The following is an 8,369-nucleotide window of genomic DNA, read 5'->3' as shown; positions in this document are numbered from 1 at the left end:
TCCGTCAATCTTACCATCTGAGGAGATGAGGCTACCTAGGTAATTAAGCTGCTGGACTGATTTGACTGGCCGATGGTGATATGGGGATGATGGGGGACTTCCTGAGGTGTAGGTTGATAGAGAACTTCTGTCTTCTTTAAGCTGACTTCCAGCCCAAAGAGCTCAGCAGCATCTGCAAAGCAGGATGTTAAACGCTGCAGGGCTGCTTCTGTGTGGGCAACAAGGGCGGCGTCATCAGCATAAAGCAGCTGCCAGACAAGATGGTTTAAGTTCTTAGTGTGGGCCTTCAGTCGCCTTAGGTTGAAAAGGCTTCCATCAGTACGATATCAAATGTAGATACCGTCTTGATCATCGAGGTCTGCAGTGGCTTTGAAGCATCATGCTGAGAAAGATTGTGAATAGGGTTGGTGCAAGAACGCAGCCTTGTTTCACATCATTAGTTATTAGAAAGGGCTCAGAAAGTGTGTTGCTATATCTGACTTGGCCATGTTGATCCTCATGAAGTGAGATGATCATTTTAAGGAGCTTGGGGGGACATCCTAAACGTTCTAAAATCTGCCATAGACCTTTTCTCCTCATGGGTATGTAATGACACTATGTAAAACAGCATGGATTGATCTCTTTATGGTGAGATATTAACACCTAGTGTAAAATTCAACATTTCAAAAGTAACAAATGAAAATTAGAGATTAAATGATACTTTATGGAATCAGATATATTTTCCTTAAAAATATTCTCTTCCTTTCCACTTTTAAATTTGGAAATTTATCAAAAACATAATTTCCAGCAAATCAATATTTATAGTGGCAAATATGTTAATTATGCTATTTCTAATTATCTCTGTTTGTTTTCACCTCATTAGCTGCCAGCAGACTACTTTGCTGCTCAAGGCGAAAGAGAACCTTGACCAAATTAAATGAAGGCTAGAGCAATTCCATAATTGAGTGTTTGTGCTCACATATAAATCTATTTGTTCTGGCTTGATTTGCTTGCTTTCCTTTAAAGTACCTCAGATAAACAAAAATTTCTTCCTTTTTAATTAATGGCTGTCAAAATTGAGCTTTATTTAAATTCTAAAATAAATCCTGGGCATTAGTTTCAGGCTGCATAAATACATTTTCATTTACTGAGCTGAATGCAAAATTGATGTAATTCCAATCCTGTGGATTTTACTGCATGTAGTCTGAGCTTCCTAGATCCATCCTGCAAACAGAATGTCATCATATGGATTACTATGAATCCATTATAAGCATTCCAATTAATATCTAGTGGCATTTCAGACTTCTTTCTAGACTTTGTTTTAGTCATCTGACCAAGAAGACTAATGGTTCAAATTCTATTCTTAAATGCATTTCTAATTTAGAAAATCCATTTACAATTAAGAGATGGATTTGGGATAAAATGAGATCTACTCCAAGGCATGCTAACTTATATCTAGCAGATATTGAAAGAGACAGGAGAATGTTCTTGAATTGTATAAAGGAGGCTGAGAAACAGCTGCTGTTCTATAAGAGTAGACTGGACAGTAAAACTGCCATAAATACAGCAAAGAAAAAATCAGTAGGAATAGAGGTAACTAAGAGGATTATTCAATTAGGCTAATAGAAGTAATATTTCAGCATAGCTTTGAATCCATGAAAAATACAAGGACTAAACTATTTATTCCATAATTCTACATGAACGGACTGCATGAAAAACTGTCTTCCACTTTTTGTAAATTGCTGAATCAGGAGTAATAGTATCAGACTGAAGTATAACAAATATCCAGAGAGTAGGACAGATATAGCCTTATTAGGAAAAAAAACTAGGCAGGGGAATAATTAAAACTATGAAGTTAATGCAGGCTGAAATAAAATGTAATATGGCTTATTGCAAAATAATTTTACTTTACTAATGTGCTATACTTCTTTGACAATATAATTGATTGTTCTTAGGTAAGCAAGAAAACGTGTTCCACTGAGACAGGAAAATACTCATGATCTGTAATAGTCATGGATAAAATTTAAATTGCAATATTGTGTGTATTCTCACCTGTTTCTTTCCAAGATGGTAAAGTAAAATAAGGTCAGAAAGTGCTATTAGGATGCTCAGTGCTATTAGGATGCTCCGTCAATAAAAAGGCAACAGATGAGAAAAGTTTGGCTTGCTCTGTATGACGGAATAAAAGTAGAAAACAACTATGATTGCTCTTTATAAATGCATATGAAAGCTAAATTGCAGGAGGAAGAAGAGATATTTAAACTAATGGATTTGTAAGTACATATGCACCATCTTGGAGTTATTTAAGACAGAGTTTAAGAGATATATGACTAGCCTGGTATAGTGGAATATGTCCCTGCCCATGGTAGAGGAGTTGGAAGTAGATGATCTTCAAGGTCACTTCCAAAACAAACCATTCTATGGTGCTATGATTCTATGGCAAAGGTAAAAATGCCTTAAATACCTCACCAAAAAAAATAGGAGGGTGAGATTTGTACTACCTTTGATCTGGGTAAGAGCCCAGATTTTCAGTTTTATGCTTGTTTTTATTTCTTTTAATTAAAAACTTCCTCTTTAAGTCTATAGTTTGTTTCCAGAACAAATTCTATGTCTTTTAAGTGCTTATTTGAATAAACTACTTTAGAGTACTAGAATACTATCCAACCATTTTATGATAACCCAGTGCTTGAAATTCTGATCCTTCTTTTTTTCTTATTTTTATGTTTTTAATGATAATTGCAAGTAAAAAAATCCATACAAAAAACCTAAGTATAAAATTTGAAATTCTTTTTCACCACTAAGCTGTATATAATTGAAGTTCTGTAAACTACAATACTTTTCTTTCTTGCTAATACTTAGTTTTTGTATCACAGGCTTCAACAAGGGGAAGTGCCAGATTCTGCACCTGGGATGGGGTAACCCTGGATGTACGTACAGACTGGGGAATGAGGTGCTGGAAAGCAGTGTCATGGAAAGGGACCAGGGGGTCCTGGTCGATGGCAAGTTGAATATGAGTCAGCAGTGCCCTGGCAGCCAGGAGGGCCAACTGTGTCCTGGGGGGCATCAGGCAAAGCATCACCAGCCAGTCGAGGGAGGGGATTGTTCCACTCTGCTCTGCACTGGGGTGGCCACACCTTGAATATTGTGTGCAGTTTTGGGCACCACAATAAAGGAAAGTTATTAAGGTATTAGAGAGTGTCCAAAGAAGGGCAATGAAGATGGTGAAAGGCCTGGAGCAGAAACTGTATGAGGAAAGGCTGAGATCACTTGGTCTGTTCAGCCTGGAAAAGAGGAGACTTGAGGAGAGACCTCATTGCAGTCTACAACTTCCTTCCGAGGTGTCATGGTTTGAGATAGCCCAAATTCCAATTCCCTAGCTCCATCCCCCCTCCCACATCTCAACCCAATGTGAGATGGGTTTTTTTCCAGACAAAACACAACCAGACTCAGAATGGGGAAAGGGAATATATTACAATGACTATACAAATAAATACTACAATACATTATACACACGACTACAACTATCTCTACCATGACATAAGTATTTACAATGGATCAGATCTCTTCTCCCCTCCAAATAAAAGTCCAGGAGGGAAAGAAGGACAGATCCCTTCCAGTCTCTTAGGGCAGCAGCTTCTTCAGAGTAGCAGTCACTAAGCAGCAGCATCTTCTAAGGCAGCAGGCTCTCTCTGTCTCTTCTGTTTCTTGTAGCAGCTGATAGCTGGATCTCTGCCAGCACACACGAGGGGGGTATCCCCCTCGGCCACTCGTCTCTCCAAACGAGTGGTCTTCCGTGGGCTTCGTCACCCCAGACAAGGTCGTATCACCACGTCATATCACGAAGCACAGGGGGTCTTCGTGACGGTCTGGTATCTTCAGGAGATTCAAGCTCCTTGCAGGGCCTCTGTGCCCTGTCTCAGGCTGCGAGCTTCTTTGTAGCTTGCAGCAAGGGAGGGCCCTCAAGGCCAACCTCCCCCACTCCGTCCTAGCTGAGCTCTCAGGACGTCCGAGCTTCTCAGCTCCTCTCTGCAGTGCATGTTGCACTTCAAGGCTCTTTCAAGTAAGAGTCTATCAACTTCCTCCTTCCAGGAGGTCTCAAAGGAGTTTTGGAGGGTCTGGTATCAGTTCTTACCCCCAAGAACTCTGTAGCACTCAGCTGCTGACTCTCTTTCCCTCAGGTTTCCTTCCAGGAGTCCCTTCTCTGGTGCTGCATGTCTTTGTTGCTTCTTCGGTTCAGTTCTTATCTGTCTTGGCTCTCTGCCACCGTTTCTCCGGTCAGTGCCGGCTGCTGCTCTGCGCCCATGGAGAAAAACATCTCCCGGCATAACTACAGGCATCTAGCCCAGCTTTATGCTGTTCCAGGTCCCCACAGGCCCCCGCTGGGGCTGGGGGCCAAAGCCCCCCTGTGGGGCTCAGAGCCCCTTCCTCGTGGCTCACAACATGGCCACCTTCTTCTAACCCAAAACTACAACTCTTCCGGTCTGGTTGTGATATGTTTACATTTTTTGCAGGAGCGCTCATTGGACAGAAATTCAAAACTTCCAGGGGTTTCCACCCCTTGGGGTCTACCACTTTTCTTATCCTCTGGGGGAAAATGAAGTCCAAACCACTACACGAGGGAAAGAGGAGGGGCAGGCACTGATCTCTTCTCTCTGGTGACCAGTGACAGGATCCGAGGGCATGGCCTGAAGTTGTGTCAGGTAGGTTTAGGCTGGATATTAGAAAAAGGTTCTTCACCCAGCCTGGAACAGGCTACCCAGAGAAGTGGTCACAGAACCAAGTCTGAAAGAGTTCAGGAAGCGTCTGGATGACACTCTCAGTCACATGGTGTGACTCTTGGTGATGGTCTTGTGCAGGACTGAGAGTTGGAATCAATGATCCTTGTGAGTCCCTTCCATATTCTGTGATTCTGTGATTCTCTTCTGTTGAACCTTACTCTGATGCCCTTGTGACCCATTATGTTATCTTCCTTAAGTGATTGATGCCTATCTTGTGCTGTGTGGTTATAAAGTTGAATACAAGAACAACCATACAATTTCATTCTAAGTGATTTCTTTTTAATTTTATTTATTTAACCTTAACCAAAATTAAGTGGATTAAAAGGACAGATGCTTCCACTGATATGAATGAACTTCAGTACAGGTATTTCAATTTTCATGGTTTACAACATGGACCAATACGAACATATTATTTGTTTTAAGATAGTGTTGTTCTTTCAGGCTACTGTGCAAAAAGACAAATCTACTGTTCTTTAAGCCATCTGCCAAGAATTTAGAAATTAAAAGTAACATAGGAAAGAGAGATATCTTTCATAGTCACACATACACCACCTTGTGTATTCTTTTGAAAAATGAGGGACATGATAAAACTTCAGTCACAGAATCACAAAATGTTTGAGGTTTGAAGGGACTTCTGGAAATCACCTTGTCCAATCTCCCTGCTCAGGCAGGGAGGCCTAGACATGATTGCCCAGGACCATGTCCAGGTAGCTTATGAATATCTTCAAGGATGGAAAGTACACAACCACTCTGGGCAACCTGTGCCAGTGTTCACTCACCTTCACATTAAAAAACTTTTCTCTGGATGTTCAGAGGAAACCTCCTGTGTGTCAGTGTCTACCTACTGTCTGTTGTCCTCTCACTGGGCACCAATGAAAAGAGCTGATTCCATCTTCTGTATTTCCTCCATTCAGGAATTTGCCAACACTGGTTAGATCCCCTCTGAACCTGCTCTTCTCCATGCAGAACAGTTCCAGCTCTTGGAGCCTTTCCTCCAGTGAAAGAGGTGCTCCCATCCCTTCATCATCCTAGTGCCACTTTGTTGGATTCTTTTCAGTATGTTCGTGTCTGTTGTGTTCTGAGGAGCCCAGAACCCGACACACCACTCCAGATGAGATCTCACCAATGCTGAATAGAGAGGAAGGATCACTTCTCTTGAGCTACTGACAGTACTTTGTCTAATAAAGGCCAGGATTATATTAGATTTTTTTTGCCTCAAGGCCTCATTGCTGGCTCATATGCAGCTTGGTGTCCAGCCAGGTCCTTTTCTGCAAAGTTGCTTTCCATCTTGGTGCATCCCAGCATGTACTGGTGCCTGGTGCTCTTCCTCCCCAGTTGCAGGACTTTGTGCTTCCTCTTGTGGAATTAAAACGAGGTTCCTGTCATATAATTTCTTCAGCAGGTCAAGGACTCTCTGGATGGCAGCAAGATCCTCTGCTATATCAACCACTTCTCTCAGTTTTGTGCCATCTGCAGTATTGCTGAGGTGCCCTCTGCTCAGTCACTCTAATCATAAATGAAGGTGTGGACCCAGTATTGGCTGCTGGGGTACACTGCTAGCTACTGGCTCCCAGCTAGACTTCATATCTCTGATCACCACCCTCTAAGCTTGATCATTCAGACCGTTTTCAATCCACCTTGGATTGAAAGCTGGATGCTTTCTCATCCAGCCCATGGTTCATCAGCTTCTCTTATGGAAACTTAGGGGAAACTTCAGTCAAATGGAGGTTTGTTGGCTGAGTTTGATTAAACAAGGTTATGATTTGGTACATTTACAGATTGTTGTGTGAATGAACATGACTTACAAAATTTCCATTTCTCTACATTTGAAGTATATTTTTTAATTTAATAATGTTTTTAAAATATCTCAGCTAGTTTGAGCTATCGTTGCATAAAACATGGAAATATATTCACCTGGGACCATACAGCACGTGTTGAACCTTGCCTTAGTCACAAAGATACAGTTAAGGAAGTTGGGAATTAATACCCTAGGCATGTTAATGTGCCTTTTTGACAACTGTTACTAACTCTAACAAGGTATTTAAATTACAGATATTTTGCTGACTGAATATTCAAAAGGTTCTTGACAGCCAATCACCAGTCTCCCAGATGTGTTTTTGTGTGTAAGTGTATCCTTGACTTTGGATTTTAGTTTAGATCGTTTATTCTATCTTTAGAGCCTTGGTGTCATAGATCACAGAATCGCAGAACTGTTAGAGTTGGTTGGGACCTCTGAGATCATCACTTACCAGGTGTCAAAGGCAAGGTCACCTAGAGCAGGTTACACAGGAACTCATCTGTGTGGGTTTTGCATGGCTCCAGAGAGGGAGACTTCACAACCTCCCTCTGCCACCCTCAGTATAATGAAGTTCTTCCTCATGTTGAGGTGCAATCCCTTGTGTTTTAGTTTATGGCCACTACTCTTTGTCCTGTCAGTGGGCATGACTGAAAGAGGCTGGCACCATCCTCTTAACACCCACCTTTGAAATATTTATATGTATTGATAAGATCCTCTCTCAGTCTTCTCCTCTCTGGACTAAACAGGCCCAGCTCCCGCAGTCTCTTTTCACAAGAGAGATGCTCCAGACCCCTAATCATCTTTGTGGCCCTCCACAGGACCCTCTCCAGTAACTCCTCTTTTTTTTTTGTACTGAGGAACCCAGAACTGGACTCCAGATGTGGCCTTTCTAGAGCTGAGTAGAAGGGTAGTATCACCTCCTTTGACCTGCTGGCCACAGTATTCCCAGTGTACCTCAGGATACCATTGGCACTCCTGCTGGCAAGGGCACACTGGCAGCTCATGGTCAACTTGTCACCTGCCAAGAGACCCAGGTCTTTCTCTGCAGAGGTGCTCTCTAGTAGGTCAGACCTCAACCTCTACTGGTACCTGGGGTTATTCCTCCCAGGTGCGGTACCCTACGCTTGCCCTTGTTGAACCTCATTAGGTTTCTTCAGGTTTCTCTCTGTCCAGCTTTCCAGCCCATCAAGGTCCCACTGAATGACAGCACAGCCTTCAGGTGTAGCAGCCTCAGTTTCCTATCATCAAACTTGCTGAGGGTACATCCTATCCCTTCATCCAGGTCTTTGATAAACAAGTTGAATAAAGCCAGACTCAGTATTGATCCCTGGAGAATGCCACTGACTACAGGCCTCCAACTGGATTCTACTCCTCTGATTCCTCTGAGCTCTGGCATTCAGCCAGTTCTTGATCTACCTCACTGTCCATTCATCTAACCCACATTTCCTGACCTTACCTATGAGGATGTTATGGAAGACAGTGCCAAAAGCCTCACTGAAGTCAAGGTAGACAACATCCACTGCTCTCCGCACATCAACCCATCCTACCATGGCATCATAGCAGGCTATAAGTTTGGTGAAGCCTGATTTCCCTTTGGTGAATCCATGCTGACCACTCCCGATGACCTTATTTTCTTCTACATGCTCAGTGATGACCTCCAGAATGATTTGTTCCGTCACCTTTCCAGGGATGGAGGTGAGGCTGACTGGAGAGTACTACTCCAGGTCCTCCCTCTCACCCTGTGTGAAGATGGGAGAAACACTGGCCTTCCTCCAGTCATTGGGGATCTTTCCTGTTATCCATGATTTTTCAAA

General features: G+C 42.5%; 1 long non-coding RNA gene across 2 annotated transcripts; it reads right to left on the bottom strand.

The window, feature by feature from the left end:
• Positions 1 to 1,032: 1,032 nt before the first annotated feature.
• LOC116791378 lies at positions 1,033 to 8,119 on the bottom strand. 2 transcript variants are annotated; one of them, XR_004358727.1, is made up of 3 exons: positions 8,007 to 8,119; positions 2,032 to 2,148; positions 1,033 to 1,203 (listed from the first exon to the last, which is right to left on the bottom strand). It is a non-coding gene; the product is annotated as an uncharacterized LOC116791378 (long non-coding RNA). The 2 variants fall into 2 exon arrangements; XR_004358726.1 differs by having other exon boundaries at positions 8,012 to 8,082.
• Positions 8,120 to 8,369: the final 250 nt, after the last annotated feature.

Source organism: Chiroxiphia lanceolata, chromosome 1 (assembly GCF_009829145.1).
Source record: "Chiroxiphia lanceolata isolate bChiLan1 chromosome 1, bChiLan1.pri, whole genome shotgun sequence".
In the NCBI taxonomy this organism is placed as follows: Eukaryota; Metazoa; Chordata; class Aves; order Passeriformes; family Pipridae; genus Chiroxiphia; species Chiroxiphia lanceolata.
This window is presented reverse-complemented; position numbering and strand designations above follow the sequence as displayed.